At 41.0% G+C, this 17,362-nt stretch overlaps 1 long non-coding RNA gene across 1 annotated transcript in view; it reads right to left on the minus strand.

The window, feature by feature from the left end:
* The window catches only part of LOC103462337 (uncharacterized), a 23,592-nt gene extending 6,465 nt beyond the window's left edge, over window positions 1–17,127 (minus strand). Inside the window, exons 1-2 of the long non-coding RNA XR_533332.2 lie at window positions 17,088–17,127; window positions 14,004–14,081 (exon numbers count right to left, since the gene is read on the minus strand). This is a non-coding gene — a long non-coding RNA (uncharacterized LOC103462337). The remainder of the gene's footprint in view (window positions 1–14,003; window positions 14,082–17,087) is intronic.
* Between the last annotated feature and the right edge of the window lie 235 nt (window positions 17,128–17,362).

The following is a 17,362-nucleotide window of genomic DNA, read 5'->3' on the forward strand; positions in this document are numbered from 1 at the left end:
TCACTTGGTATTGCTACATCCACCACAACGGCTTTCCTCTGTTCTTTATCCACCACCACAATGTCCGGTTGGTTCTCCATCACCATTCTGTCTGTCTGGATCTGGAAGTCCCGCAGGATCTTAGTTCGGTCATTCTCCACCACTTTTGGGGGTGTACCCCACTTTGATCTTGGGGCTTCCAGTCCATATTCTGCATATATATATATATATATATATATATATATATATAGAGAGAGAGAGAGAGAGAGAGGATGTACACAGGATAGTTACAACTATTTATGTACTGAAGTGTCTCTAAACATTGTTTTGCTTTACTAATAAAAAACCACTCCTAATTATTAAAACATGATGGAAAAGGGGAAGAACTCTGGAGTTAAGGGCAGCTTTCCAGGTAAACAGGGCAAAGCCTCAAACCAGAAGGATTATCTTAAAAGTGAAACATGGATGCAAGAGTAAAGGAAATTAATCACCAAGTTAAAAAATGCTTGATTGGCATGAAAGATTATAGAATAGAATAAAATAGTCATGATCTGAAGTGTGTATATTGCACAATAATAAAACTTATACAAAACTTATAAATACAAATTTTTTTCAGAATTTGCAAGATTACAATTAGTTTGTATTCAAAGATGAGATGCAGAGTATATAACTAGTGATGCATGACTTTCCAATCACAAATATCAATAAATGCAAGCCTGACACTGTCATGTAAAAAGCAGCTTAATGACATTGGACAGATTGCCTGGTTACTCACCTGTGTCTGTAATGTCAGTCAAATATGAATCTACCACCTGTAGCCATCTAGGTCAATATGTAACCCCAAGTCCCTGCGAGGCATGCTGTGACAAAAGCTACAAACATGCAAAGGTTACAGAGGTAGAACACTAACACTTCTGAATGCTTTTCCCAACTGTATAATGCCAGTGTAACCACTACTTAACCGAATGAGCGGTGAGTTCCGTAATAATGTTACTTGTGCTCTAGGATCACACAAGAGAATGATGAGCAAACTTACCCCCAGCTAGCAACACGTTAGCAGCCTTTGTCCTTTCAGTTCCTTTCGTAACCCATATTTCATTTGAATCCGGTTCTTGTCCAGTTATGTTGTCTAACTCGGACTAGGACGTCACCAGTTACTAACTATTATCAAGGTCCTCTCTACTTTTAAGGCATTATTATGCGAGTAAAAATGGCGAATTTGAAGAGTGTATGTTATCTTCTTTGACTTCAAGGCTTTTCTTCTTTTTATGGCGTTTTTTAATTTTTTTAAAAGAGAGTGTGCAATACCGCCACCATCTGGTCTGGAGTATGAACTGGAGCTAATGCCATTGACTTATAGATCTTACATCATACATTTGGAAAATGGATTGGATAAAGACAGCTTCCGTGAAACCCAAATATAATGCTTTTTATGGCTATGTTTCTTCATATTTATATTCTCTTAAAAATTGTACCAATACTAAAGCTGTAAAGACTACTACAATTTGTAAAGAATTTGTAATTTGCCCTAACTGCTGTATTTAACCTTGTCCTGTTTGTAACCTCTTCTTTTTTGTATCCCTTTCCTATTTGTAATTTTTCCTCTACTACCTTCCTTAAGCCTTATTGTTCGTTTAGTTACTGTCTATGTAACTTGTACATATAATTGTAATTAAAACATTTTTTAAAAAGATGGTTTCCGTGTTTTTTGTTAAAAAACTGAAAACGACAGATCATATTCGGAGAGATGTAAAACTTGTCGAGAAAAGTTGAGCTCATCCCACTTCCCCATGCTGGAGATTTTAGTTTAATAATAAAAATGAATAAAGTTATCTTTGAAAATAATTACACAGGTGACATCAAGACCCAACAGTAGAGTCAGACTGTAATAAAATTAATCTGGTTGTGTGTATTGTTATTGTGTCCTGCAAACTTTGCTTAGATCCTTCTTTTTTCTATTTAATTATAAAAAATCAGTCAGGCAGAAAGAGCGTCATGGACAGGAAGAGCAGGTTTCCAGCCTGCATGTGTATAAAAATAGTTCTGACCTGTCCAGGGTGAACCCCGCCTCTCACCCGGAACGTTAGCTGGAGATTGGCACCAGCAACCCTCCTGACCCCACTGAGGGACAAGGGTGTAAAGGGTGAAGATGGATGGATGGATAGATATTCCTTATTTCAAAGCATTAAAGGTTTAAAGAATAAAATCTAAACATTTTGATTAATTGGATAAAACCCAGAGTAAAATACTTACATTAATAATACTGACTTATAATTAAGCCAATAATTAATATTGGTTTAACCAATGGTTGATGTTGGTTTGATCATAATGTGAGATACACTGAATTTATCAGTTTATTTATTTATTTTACTGTTCATGTTTATTATAGTTCACAGGTACCCCACTCAATTTGTTTTATTATAAGTTAATTCCTTCAGAACTATCTTGTGTCTGTCTTGTGCTGTAATCGTCTGTACTAATATTTCCTATGTCATTGAATGTGACTGTTTTACGTGTGTTCCTCGAACGTGCCGTTTTGCGAGCCAGTGTTCTGTTTTTCGTCTGCTGAGGAGCGTTAGGCACCAGGTGTGACAGACTGAGTTTTCTTGCGTTAAGGTAAATAAAACCCTTTTAATTCACAAAGACAACTCCGAACATCATCTTTGCCTGATCCCAGCAACATATAATGGCGAGCCAGCCAGGAGAGATGTTTTAAAAGGATTTTCAGAGCAAAAACACAGAGACTTTTGGAACCGTTGGCAGGTAACGGTAGCGTTGTGTGCCACTCAAGTAAAACTCTCTCCAACCATCGGACCTGAGATCGAAGAGATTTAAGAATAGTTTTCATCCAAGAGGTAGAAAAACATTTATGTGAGTCCCCACCATGGAACTGGAAACTCTGCGAGACGAAGTCACAGCCTCGCTGTCAGTTAAGCCGTGATCGGCTGTTGGAGGTCAGTTACCAGTTGAAATGCTTTGCTACAGAGGAAGAGTCCACGAACGACAGAACCAGACGCCAGCTGATGAAGGCTGTAGAAGATAAGGTAGATGAACTTGAAAGCAGCTATACGCATAATGATGCTGTGCAGTTTGTGAAAGAACTTTCATGGGCTCTGGGCCAACCGGAACTTAAAGAGGAGCGCCGTGGAATTCTCCGCTCATTCGATACAAGTAGCAAATATGAAGAGCTGCAAGGAGAGATCAAAGCCATAGTGGAAAAACTCAGAGTAACAGAAGCTGCTGCCAGCTTTGGGCTGAGCTCATCAGCCAAAGTACCGGAGGTGACTATTCGCCGTGAGTTTCGCATCTGTGGTCAAATAGGAGGGAGCGGGCAGCGGAATCGGCTGTCCTACACCAGCCTGCTGCACCAGATAGAGAATGGACTCCGCAAAGGCCACAGTGAGCTAGAAGTTATTGAAGCGGTGATAAGAGCAATTAACCCTGATCTCAAGCTGCGGGACATGCTGGAAATAAAGACTGATTCGACGCTCCCACAACTAAAGACAATATTAAAAGGACATTACAGAGAAGATGACACATCTGACTTGTACCAAAAACTGGTTAATCTTTCCCAGGACCCAAAAGAGTCAACTCAAGACTTCTTATTCAGGGCCATTGAGCTTAAAGACAGGCTTCTATATGCATCCAAGAACGAAAAAAGGGAAGACTACAGTGTGGACCTGGTAAAAAGAAAGTTTTTACAATCGGTGTGTACAGGACTGAAAAATGATAACATCAAATTTTAAATGAAGACACTTCTCGATGACCCAGATGTAACTGATGAAACACTGATTGAGAAACTTAATGAAGCTGCCAACCTCGAGGCAGAGCGGCTAAATAAACTAAAGAGAAACAACCCAAAAACCACAAGGATCAACGAGTTGCTCATTGAAGATGAACCACACAGCAGATCTCAGACCAAGGACGACAAGACAAAAGCTGCTGCTCCACCTGAAATGCACATCTTGGTGAACGAACTGAGAAACGAGGCTGCAGAGGTAAAGCAGATGTTCATCGCTTCCCTGAACACCAGTAAGTTGCATGCTGCGAAGAGGTCATCAGACGCCGGGGGAACCCAGAGAAGGAGGGGATGCAGAACCTGCCAGAACAACGGAAGAGGCGATGACTGCACCCACTGCTTCAAATGTGGCCAGCCAGGTCACATTTCCAGAGGATGCCGAGCTCCACGTCAGCTGCAGGAAAACATCGGAGGGCCACTGCCATGGGACCAGCAGTGACCCGGTCACATGAGGAGTCCCGCTGCTGCCTTTTCTGCCACCGGCAAGAATCAGTCAACACTCCACTCCAGAAGTGTTCAGGTTGCTCAGCTGCCATGTATTGTTCCAAATCATGTCAGACACAACACTGGCACACACACAACCATACACGTAAAGTTGTGAGAATAGCTGAACAAAATCTGGGTGAAAAAAATGAGAAAGGTTGTTGTCCACTTGTAGAAAATTTTGACATTTCCCCAGATAAACAGGGGAGGAAATTAGTAAGACTAATTGGTAGGCGTAAAATGGTGAGCTGCACTTTTGACAATCTACCAGTTGTAGCGCTGTGGGACACAGGTGCACAGGCCACAGTAATAAATGACAGTTGGAGGGCAGAGCACTTACCTCACACCACTATCAGGAGGATAGATGAGCTCTTGGGATCAGAACTATTAAATGGGCTTGCTGCTAATCAAACAGAAATACCATTTATAGGGTGGATTCCCATAGAGTTTAAACTTACTGGGGTTAAAAAGTCCAGCTCTAGACTCTTAGTGCTTGTCTCTAGTGACCCAAATGTGGCTCAGGACCCTATTATTGGGTATAATGTGATAGAGGAAGTCATCAAAGAGCAACTGAAGCAACAGGGTAATAAAAACAATGACATTGCTAACATAGTGAGCAGTGCTTTTGACATTGATGTTGGATCTGCAAAGTCTGTTATCCAATTAGTACAGACATCCCAGAGCCCTTGTAGAGATGTTCAAGTAAAAACAGGATGAAGTAAAGTTATCCTAGGCTCTGATGAAACTCTAACCATTCGCTGTCGAACTCGCATCCAGGCTGACAAGGACACTGTAATGTTGTTTTGTCCTACTCTGAACACCAGCATCCCAGAAGGACTTCATATGCAAGAGGTATTGTTTAAAGTGAAAAAGGGGCAACTCAGCCATGGTCCCAGTGTCTGTCACCAACACCACAGATCATAATGTCACTTTAAAACCACGTCTCATTCTGGGACATATCGAGTCTGTAAAAGCAGTATATCCAGCCGCTTTACAACCGGTAGAAAACCAACAAACGAACAACATGACAAGTGATGCAGATCTTAAAGTTTCATCACCTCCCAGGAGTGACAAGTGATATTTGGGATCCTCCTGTACAGTTGGATCATTTAACTGGTGAGCAGCAGCTTGCAGTGAAAACCATGCTCAGGGAGGAGTGTAAAGCTTTTGCCAAAGATGAAAATGATGTTGGTTGTATTCCCAGTCTTCGCATGCACATTACTTTCAAAGATCAGACACCAGTTCAAAAGACCTACATTAGTGTGCCTAAACCACTGCATCAGGAAGTAAAAACCTACCTGCAGGACCTGATAAACAGAGGCTGGGTTACAAAATCAACGTCATCCTATTCTTCGCCGATAGTCTGTGTGAGGAAAAAGTCAGGCGAGCTCAGACTTTGTGTAGATTATCGAGAACTTAATCGCAAATCAGTACCTGACAAACATCCTATTCCCAGAAAACAAGACATGCTGGACAGCCTTACAGGTAGCTCCTAGTTTACAGTATTGGACCAGGGAAAGGCTTATCATCAGGGGTTTTTAGATGAGGACAGCCAGCCCCTCACAGCATTTATTACTCCGTTGGGTTTATACCAATGGACTAGAATCCCATTTGGACTCAGTTCAGCCCTAGCAGAATTTCAGAGAAGCATGGAGGAGTGTTTGTGGGGTTTGCGTGATGATGTTTGCCTACCTTACCTTGATGACAATTTGGTTCACAGCAAGTCATTTGAGGACCGTGTTGAACATGTAAGAGCAGTCTTACAAAGATACCAGAAACATGGGGTTAAACTCACTGCTGAGGAGTGTGAACTTTTTAAGCCGAAGGTGTCAAGAATTGTGGTGGTTGGAGGTGAGGAGAGAATGCGGAGCAGACACTGGGAGCTCGGATGGAGCAGACACTGGAGACGCCGCACCAGCAGCAGGTTCTGGCAGGCCGGCCGTAATGCCGGCTGGCTGAAGTCTCGGGAGGAGCACTAGGAGTCTCGAGAGGAGCACTGGGGAGCTGTACACCGGCAGCGAGCTTGGGGAGCTGCACACCGGCAGCGAGCTTGGGGAGCTGTACACCGGCAGCGAGTTTGGGGAGCTGCACACCGGCAGTGGGTGCAGGAAACTCTGGAGCGGGCGGCTGCTCGTCAGCAGCAAACGCAGGAAACTCTGGAGCAGGCCACGCCACTAGCCATGCCGCTTGCCGACCAGTCGCCTGCCTGGCTACCTGGAACCCCATGGCCATGGGGACTGTGGCAACTGGAGACGAGGAAACTGGAGCTGATGGAACCGGAGCTGGCGTAGAGATTGGAGCATGGACAGCAGCAGGGTTAGACTCTGGGAACAACAACATGGTTTCGGGGGGAGAGGTTCTCACTTCAACACCGCTGACACCGTCCAAAACTCCCAATCCACCTCCTGGCGTAAAACCTCCAAAACCGGGAGGTGGAATCGGGAACTCCATTCATCCAGCCAGGTCAGCATCCAGGTGGCAGTGCTGAGGCGGCTGACTGGATCATAAGGCATAGCCACATTTTAGCATAGCGCTTAACGTTCCGGATCAACAGCTGGTGGTCTGCTGGGTCCATGGTGGTAATTATGGCGTTCCTCACCTTGGTCTGGTCGGGTCCTTCTGTCAAGAATTGTGGTGGTTGGAGGTGAGGAGAGAACGTGTAACAGTTGTATAATGACGACAGCAGGAATCAGGATTCACGATGATTTATTCCTGTTTAAAACAAAACCAAGTTCAGCAGCAGCTCCTGGCTCTGGCTTTCCCACACACACCTTTACCATACAATAGAACAGATAAATAAAACAACCGTGTTACTGGACAAGCCGAATAAATGCAAAGACCGTGGGAATTAAATACCCAGAACAGTGCTGTGCTAAATCATCATTAAGCTAAACAACTATTTACAGCTTATAAGTCGAGCAGCATACCCTTTTTTATACACATTTTGAATGTTTCAATCCACAATTGCAAGACAACTGTGTGCGCTTACCTCTCCCCAGCGCAGCTTGGCGCGAACTGAGGAGACGGCGCGAACTCACAGGATRTGATACAGAAACAGGAAATAAGAAAATAAAAGCTTCTCCACCAAAATAAAATACAATTCAAAAATCAAGAAAAACAAATATACATATATAGTGAGGATGGATTTGAAACCACACYAGAGTCCAAAAATAAGAACAGTATAAAACAGAAATAATCCACTGCAGTGCAGAAGTGACAGCAATCATGTGTTTTGAGAAGGTTCACCAAAGAAATAAAAAATATAAAATTAACTCGGCTACAAACGCAGGACCCAGGTATAGATGAAAATGATGATTTAATGAAAAACTCAACAGTCCAAAAACAGGCAGGCAGCATGGCAGAGCGGAAAACACAGAGGCTCAGCACCAGCAGCAACTGACTGAAAACAAAAGACGATGACCTAAAGCCGGCACAGAACTTCACAGTTCAACTGTGCCGGCAGACTAAGACACGACAAACATAGACAAGAACCCGACGAGGAACACAGACAACTGGTGAGACTAAATACACATGGGGTTATCAAGGGAACGAGACACACCTGGGAGACCATCAACGGGGAAGACGCGGAGACAGGACTCACAGGGAACAGGATCACAGAAAAACTCAGACTGAGTTTTCTTGCGTTAAGGTAAATAAAACCCTTTTAATTCACAATGACAACTCCGGACGTCATCTTTGCCTGATCCCAGCAACAATAAGAATATTTAAACTTACTCTTACACTTGTGGAAATACTTGCAGGTGAAACAAGTAACAGTAACTTGGTATCAAATTATTAGAATAATGGATTATTCTTGGTTTCTTTTCAGAAATGTCTGTAATAACTCACATTATGATTATAATAAGAGAAACTAATAAGTAATGGTTATAATATTATAAATGAATGCTAAGTCAGAGAAACTAAAAGGTTATAAATGTGATTTTGACATTGAACTGGAAATGGTGTAAAATGTGTAACTGTAATTAAAGGTCACTGATGTTGTGTTGGAGGTAGATGGTAGGTGAAAGGTCAGGGGGAAAGAGGAACTGATGGGACAGCAGAGATGACCAAGGCCTTATTGCTAAACTTTAACTTGCAAAAGAAAAGGTTGGGCAAGCAACAGACGACTGTTGAGCAACTCGGGATCATTAGAACAGACATCAGGACATAATGTCTCCAAGACGGTGATGGATATGAGATCATCTGTCCAAGTAGTCAGCCAATGAAACAGGCACAGCAACAAAGCTAGCCAATGTAAACACACCAAAAGGTGGATAAACCCTTTATAAGGTGGGTGCAAAAGAGGAATCTTTGGTTGGATCCTTCAGGCAGCTTCGAGCCAAGATGGAGATGGACAAAGGACTCTGCAGCTGAAGAAGAGCCGGGGCCACAGAGCCGGAGACTGTTCTGCACATGGGGACCAACCCGTGTAGGCAACCAAAATTGCCTTACTAATAAAATAATTAGCATTAAGAAAATCTAAAAGATGTTGTGGACATTCAATTAATGAGTCACCTTAAAGTTCTTTGATGGTTGTAAAATAGCTATGAAGTTTGATTCTGGGAGGAAAAAGTGAAAAATGTTTTATAGGTTGCTTTTAGCCCAAAACTAAAACAACACCCTTGGGACTCGCCCGAGTCACTAAAACCAACCTGGTTCAGTAACAAGTGCAAGTTGTAATAAAGAGAGAGCGACCGTTAACAGGTGTGCTCTGTGAAACTAGTTGGTTGCAGGCTGCTCAATCTGGCTAATTCACAGAGTGAAAAAGGGTGGGACATCTGGTTGGAGGTCGTCAGAAACCAGGCTAGTCTTTCTCGACGCCAGCTTTAACAGAGTTTACTTCAGTTCTGGACAGGGTAAATCCCAGCAGATTTGGGAAACTCAATTCCCCCGTTAGACGGAGAGCTGGTAGCACATCTCCCTCCTTTGAGAAGAGGAAGTAGAGAGAGAGAGAAGGCTACATACCTGCTACAATTAGTGTTAAGGACAAATATTATTTTTGTTGTAGCACGTCTGTCACTAAACTGTCAATGTTTGATATTATGGAATGAACACATTAGTTACTTTATTAAACATTACATCAAGTTCCACTGTAAGGACTCTCATTTTTTTATTCTTTGCCATTTTAACAAAAATAGTAAAAGATTATTAAGGCACCTAAAAAGGCATACTTTATTAGCCTAAAATATACACTGAGATGTAATTTAAAACATACTGAAATGAATAATTTAAAGTAAGCGTTAAGTGAATTTTTAAAAATTCTATTTTGAGCATATATTTTAAAACATACACAAAATATCTTTTACAGATATTTTACAAATATTTTAAATAGACAATTGAGCAAGTGTGTATTTACACTTGGGCAAATACATATTTAGTTCACTTAAAGTATACTTTTATTTAATATATTTCTTCAAAGTGTATTTTGGTACAATTATATTTAAATGTGCTTAAAGTTATAATTTAGAAATTGGTACAAGCATACTTTTAGTATACTTCATATATATTTATAGATGGTACACTTAATACTTAGTATACTTAAAATATACTTTCACAAATGTAAGTATGTTTGAAATATACTAAAGTATTTTTTTTACGAGGGTAAGCTGATAAGAACATGAGCAAGGAGGAGATGGAGGAGTACAACATAAATACAGAGGTGATGCTTGTCTGATGTAGTAACTGTTGGTAATGACTCTGGCCAGGTTCATGTTGCAATATCATATAGTGATGGGGGAGAGGGGCTAGTTGGAGATTTATTTGAAGAAACTCGTGTTGGGGAGGGGCACCTGTAGGTTGTACCCTAACAGAATGACCCATGACCTCTCTCACTGCCAGATCTGCTTGGGGTCTCCCAAACAACCAAGGGGACCATGAGCGTAACCAGTGTCTGTCAGGGCCCTCAGCAGTGTCAGATAGCTTAGGGCTTTTTCAGATGTATTTTTCAAAAGGGAAAATCAATAAGTAAGGCTGGAGAGAGGCAGATGCCAAAACATGAGCTTCTGATATTTACTTTGCTGTTAGGCATAACATGTTCAGAGAACATGTAAAAACAATGCTTCAAAAAATGTTTGGATTCAAGACAAACATAAGTCAATAATTGCACCTTAAGTCACCTTTTCTGCAACAATAAGGGACTTCCTATTTTTTTAACCCTATTGAAACCCATATTTTGATCTCTGCATGTGTTTATCTCTGAGACTTCTTTTTACTAGTCCCAACAGAAAGCAGAAAGTATGCATCGAGTCTGTAACGGAATAAAATCTACATGTATTAACTGAGGCTGAACTTATTCTGACTTTGTTTATGATCAACCAATCACATGAAATATGGAAGAACATTTTTGTCTTGGGTTTTTTAGCCAGTGCAGGAATAGTCATTGCTGGTTTGGATCAGGAGCTACAGATCAAGTGCCACGAGAGTGGGGTGAAGACGTTTCAGGAGGCTTTTGAGGTTGCAGCACGAGCAGAGCGAGCTCGTCAGGCTGCTCGTTTAATATCACCAGTATTGCCAGGTGCTGCTGCACAAGATGTAAACGCATCTTCTGTAAATACTGTTTCGAGCGAGCAAGCGTATCTTAAAACTGCCATACAGGACCTCACTAGTACTGTAAAGGATCTCAGTAAAGAACTAGGGACACTAAAGTTGAAGTTGGATAAGAGAGATTCTCGTTCACCAACAAGACAGTTTTGCCAGCCTTCCCCTGAGTACGGACACCGATCTGGGCACAGTCCAAATGAGAATCTATACAGCAGGGGGTATAGATCTGGTTCCCCTTCTTTCGATGGCGTGGCTTCGAATCCCACCGCTGCCACCAGTGTAAGACTCATGGGTGTCCAGCTACTGTGATTCTCCTTTGTAGAATAATCCACAGAAATAATTGAGCTCTTTCTCAGTGTTGAACATTTAACTTTTTTCCGCTACACCCTCAGCTGTCATCAAACTCAGCTGACCGGCACTCAGCTGTTTTCGAACGTTCACTCCTCTCCTTCATCCGGGGAGCCTTTCACAATAAAATATTTTACATTTCATAACTCCAATTTTCACGCTTACATTAGCTCAACTTGAACAAGTGGAAGCCATGAATAAACAACTTTGGAAAACATTTTCAGTCACTCTGTTCAATACTACCATCTCTCACTGCTGACGTCCATCATAGCGCTTCGAATGATTAAAGGATCAATACATAGCCAGACAGGCACACCCACTAGAAGGAAACAAACGCACCCACTTTCATTCTACTGACTGAGAGGTCACCAGGTGATGGTACTTTTTGTTTCGAGAGTGAGCAGAAAAGAATTCAAAAGTGACCAGAGAGGTTTGCATGCGTAGATTTGATCCAGGCAGAAGAAAGGTTTGCGAGAACACAGTGAATATTTGAAAGAGAGCAGAAGCTTTGAGTACAGGAATTGCAAGATTTGAGAACAGCTCATGAAGTCTTGCTTTCAGACTGAAAATGTAAGCACAAGTATTAAAACTTTTGAAAACAAAAGACATGGAATCCTTCTTTCAGAATGAAAATGTGTGCTCTTGACTTATCGCAGAAAAAATCCCCCACACTAGGGTCAGACATCCTGAATCCTCTTCAAGAGTTGTCTTTCTGCAAAAAGGGAGATGTGGTGACATAGATGTGGTGTGAATTCAGGCAACGTTGGTAATTTGATCAACACATCAGGAGGATGGAAATATGGGTCGGTTTCTAAATGAGCTATTTCCAACTTTTGTAAATACCGCTGTCTGTGAGCCCCAAGCAGGTGTTTTACTTTCAAAGACAAATTAGTTCAACTTGCACAAGTGAAACTCTGCTGTCCCCTTCTGTTAACTCAGGAGATGAATTGCTGCAAAAATTCTTTTCATTGCATTTTAATGACTTCTTTAGAAAACCGATTATTTTTAAGAAAGTATTTAATTTGACTTGCCTTTGAGTCTTTATGTGGAACATGCACCTGAAGTAAATGACTTAGACCTACACACAGCTTTGAGATGACTTGTTGGGATTTGAGACTCCACAAATAAAAGAGAATCAACTAAACTCAGGTGAATATATTAACAAATAAAATTATGTTTGCAGTTGATTAAAATGTATGTGCAATAATGTAAACAATGAAAAATGTCAATGTTACATGACTGCAATTGAATTAAATTAAATCAAAATTATAAAACATTTTGCTCTCCATCTAATTACTGAAGATAATTTTGTGATTCACCTGGAAGCAGACTTGTTTAGCCGTGGTTTTTCTATCCTGCCTGTAGGATTGCATTCTGGCCGGAGACAAAGCAAATAATTGGATTCACATTGTGTCTGTGGGGGTGTGGGGAACGAACCCCACCTCGCCCCAGGATGGTCCACAGCAGCCGGTGTGATGGTGATGTTGTTGTGACCCTGCCTCTCAGGGGTCACAACGAGGAATTACAGAGTTGGCTGTCAAGCTGAGACCAATACTCTTCCCAGAGGTAAGCTACCTTCAGAGCTCCTGAACCCACCCAGCAAACCAACACACTAACTCTTTTTTTCTTTTCTTCTCCTGTTTAGTACAGCACTCAGTCTCTCCCACTGCATAGTTCTGCTGCCATTGGGTTTACAGACCTGTTGTTGTCCTCCAGGGCAGAGAGAAGGGAGAACAAAATACATACTACAACAGAGTTTTGCCAGTGAGCAAGGATGTTGTTGTAGGTCAATGGTTGCTTATACAGCATTACACAGCTTATAAAAAATAAATATACGAATAAAAAATAAAATAATCCCACTTGTGGTGGATGCTCTCATCACCACACCGTGTTACTATTTTTTCTCGTAATTTACATTATTATTAGTTACAGATTACATTAACATGAATATTTTTTCACAATGACCAAAAACACCTTGAATTCCAAGGCGTTTCCCATCCAAGTACTGGCCCGGCCTGGCACTGCTTAGCTTCTGTGATAGGTCAAAAATAGACTTAACTAGAGTAGCTTGGTATGGGTGAATTTTTCTATCATAATTCAACGGCAGAAAAATTCCCCCATACGCAAGTATTAAAAGCTTTCAGTCTGAGAATGTATGCTCTCAAATTATGGCAGAAAAATTCCCCCCACCTATTACCCTACAGTTGTTGTTCCTACACCAACTGTAAGGGAGCAGACATAACCAAGGACAAAAGGTCTTCAAAAAAAAAAAAAGGTCAATTTAATAATACCAAAAAATCTTTAACGAAGCATCAAACTTCATTGTAAAATAAGTCAAATGATAAATAACCACTAAAGCAAAACTAACATTAATTTAGCAAGTAAGTGAATATTATTAAAGTGACAAAATTATAAGGTCAACTTTGTTAACAAAGTTGGAACATACCATCTTGTCTTTTGGAAAAAATTTTGTTCCAAGATTTAAGTGTGGTAGAATTTTAGATTCTACCGCACTAAAAAATGCCTTTTTCATGCTTTAAGCAGCCCTTTAAAAGATGAATTGGTTACATTAGATTAATCCAAGTCTCAACAAAATCATTTCCACGGCCATTTGTCTAGGTAGCAGTTCAGAGTGATACCATTTTCTCCAAACTGGAACTCCTCAACACTTACCACCTTGTCTATGTCCGCCAAGGGGACGAATGAAAAACCACCTTTAAGATTCCCATTGACCATTTTGAATACTTAGTTATGCATTTTGGTCTCTGTAACACTCCAGCAGTCTTCCAAGCCCTAGTCAATGATGTTCTTATTTATGTTTTTTGATTTTTTTAGCATATTCATGTTCGCATACCTCAGTGACATCCTCATCTATTCCAAATCCGTATCTGATCACGGCCGTCAGGTTCTCCAAAGTCTTCTTGAGAATTGTCTGTAGATCAAAGCAGAAAAATGTGAGATCCACAAATTATCCATTGCCTTTTTGGGCTACATCCTTGAGGGCAGACAGGTTCGTGCAGCTCCTGAAAAAGTTAAGGCTACGCTCTATTGGTCCATTCCTCAGACCCTCAAATGGCTTAAGAAATTTCTAGGATTTGTCATTTCTACTATACCTTTATCCCTAATTACAGGCAAATCTCCTTTGACTGCCCTCACCTCTGCTAAGTCGCTGTTCTCCTGGACCCCTGAAACCAACGATGCCTTCCTCTTGTTCATGAACCACTTCTCTCAAGCACTCATCGTCATTTAGCCTGATCCCAACAAACTACTTATTGTTGAGGTTGATGCTTCTGAGACTGGGGTTGGTGCTGTCCTCTTTCAGTGTTCCAGCGCTGACGATAAACTTCATCCTTGTGCTGCCTTGTGCCATAGACTTTCACCCGGTGAGCACAATTACGATGTGGGGGACAAGGAATTTTTGGCAAAACTTCCTGTGGAGGAGTGTTGTCAATAGTGGACAATTGGTCCAGACCCGAGTTGGTCTGGACCAATAAAAATCTCTCCTACTGTCAATCAGTCACAATACTCAACTCCCAACAGTCTTGTTGGTCCTTGTTCTTGTCTTATTTTAATCTCTCCATCTATTATGGTCCAGGCTCCAAAAATCTCAAATAGGCCTGTCACGATAAACGATAAATCAATTAATCGCATGATAAATTAAACCTATCAACCTCATTTTAATTATCGGCTTTATCGTCTCTTCCTGCCTTTTGTTTTTTCTCTTGATGACACTGAATGAAAAACTCCTCCCCTTGTTATTTCTAGATTCTTTGCATGAAATGTTAAATAAATATTAATGTTGTTTCCACATATCCTCTCCGATGTCCGCTGGACTTCGGGTTTGCGCCGTGTCAGCTGTTTGGGATTCCCGTCCATAATTTCCCCTCAGGAAGCATGGAGGAGAATCCGCGCTTTCTGATTGGCTACCTGTCACATTCAGCTTTAAGCTCCCAGTAGGGGGGAAAACCCTGATTTAGATCGGAGCGGCCACGACAATCTACCTTAACACACCACACACTGCAGGATGATCGGTTACGAAATCACCAGCGACAATCTTAGATCGACCACAATCTAAGATTGTCAGAAGGGGAAAATAGGGGCAAAAAATCATGCAGTATGAACTATTGCATTAGGTAATGGGATGTGCCCATCTTCTCTATTTAAATCTAGTGATTACTGAAGGGCAATATAATATACAGACTTCATAATCTGCACTCTTTTGGTTGAATGCAGTATTTATTTCCACTTTGGCTTTATGTTTTTATTCAAGTACGTTTTTTGTTAATCGAGACCGAGAATCCATTTTATGTTTGTTTTTGGTTGTTTTGTTTATTTAGTTTGTCAGTTCCCGTGTTATGTGTTCTTTTGAAAATAAAGTGTATCTATATATGGCAGGAAATCGCATGCATTAATTATTACGTCATTTCCATTAAATCGGTGTCAAAAGGTCTTGAAACAATATTATTGTTTATCGCAATTATTTTTTAGACAATTAATCGCTCAGCAAAATTTGTTATCGTGACAGGCCTAATCTCAAACCTGATGCTCTTTCCAGACTACTCATCTGATGACTCCTGTTCTCATCCTTCCATCCAGTTGCACCGTTGCCACAGTCACATGCAATGTAGACACTGAAAAATACATAGACCAAGCTCTACAGACAGGACCTGATCCTGGCGCGAGTCCCCCTAATAAATACCCTCCTCAATCAGAGGAGGGATCCACTCTATTGGATCCACTCTTAGTTCTTGTGGTTTTCTTTAAAGATTCAGCGGCTTCCTGAATGAACCTCGTGCTGACCTGGTTTCTCCTCTTGATTCAAGATTATCTTTATGATTTGTGGTTTAATTTCCATGACTGGCAACTCTCCACTCCTCTCGTACCTCAGAGGCTCTGTGTAATCTGTCCGCCGTCCAAAGATTTCACCATACAGCAGCTCCTCTCTGACTGCTCCAGAAAACTCTGTGCTTCCAGCGTCGGGATTCCTCCTCCTCAACTCTTACCACCTTGTCTATGTCCGCCAAGGGGACGAATTTAAGATTCCCATTGGCCATTTTGCGACCATTTGTGCTACAGAAATCAACTGGTCAATAAATCAGTTGGCCAATAAATGTATCCTATTATACATGCATATAATGTAAACAGCACTGCAATCACTGTATATAATGTAAACCAGGGGTGCTCAATACGTCGATTGCGGAAAGGTTTTGAGTCGATCTCGGCAGGTGACAAACTGAACGCCGTCTGGACGCTGAGTCAGCACTTCCTCTTCTGATAGGCTTATCAAAAATATTCACTAAGATCCTAAACGTTTGTAGCTTCATTAAAAAAAGAATAATTATAAAAAGTCAACGAAACATGTTAAAATTAATAATGTCAGTAATTATTGTTTCAACAAGGTGTTGCGCAATTCTGTGCGTTTCGGTTCCATTAACAAAAAAAAAGCGACTCAAAGACCGACTGACGAGCAGAGTMGGAGTTTAAATTAGCTWCTCAACCACCGCTGTGTTCATGAGAGGCTTATTAATAATCGAGAAATAAATATCAAGCCTRTAAACCTGATATCGTAACGGACTGAATGTTGTGTTTTTAATGTAATCTTTGCTCGGCTTGCGGGGCGCAGGCGGTTGCCACGGCAACGGGTGTGCTTAAACGACAAAGAGACCGAGAGTAAAAAGGTAGGAGATGTTTCCAGCTGATAGTCTGTTCGGGTTGTTTTACTTTTGTTTACCTTTGCTGTGGCTCATTACACCCGCTGTAGTTTCGGAACATTCAATAAATGACAAACTTGGACTAATTACCTGGTTCGTTTGTGAGCATACGTCACAACAAACATCAAATAGGACAAATATATTTCATTAAGTTTTAACAAATTCTACCGCGATAATTATGTGAAATTAAATTAATTATATTCCGACTTCAGAAGATTTGCCTTTACCTTTACTGGGCTCTTTGGTTCCTCCTATCAGTCTGTAGTTTCTCATATTGAGGTCATCAAACCAAATTTCAGATCCACCATGACTGACTGATACCTGCTGGCGTCAGGTTTACAACCAGCTTCTGACTGAGAAACCAGTAACCTGCTCCCAGTGTCATAATCTCACTGAGGAAGAAACTGGATTAGGTTTTCTGTCACTTTATTATTTCTGTTATAACTGATGTATATTTGCATATAAAATAAGTCAATAGAGTTTAATTTGCAATTTTTATGTC

Source organism: Poecilia reticulata, linkage group LG3, assembly GCF_000633615.1.
Source record: "Poecilia reticulata strain Guanapo linkage group LG3, Guppy_female_1.0+MT, whole genome shotgun sequence".
NCBI classification, from domain to species: domain Eukaryota; kingdom Metazoa; phylum Chordata; class Actinopteri; order Cyprinodontiformes; family Poeciliidae; genus Poecilia; species Poecilia reticulata.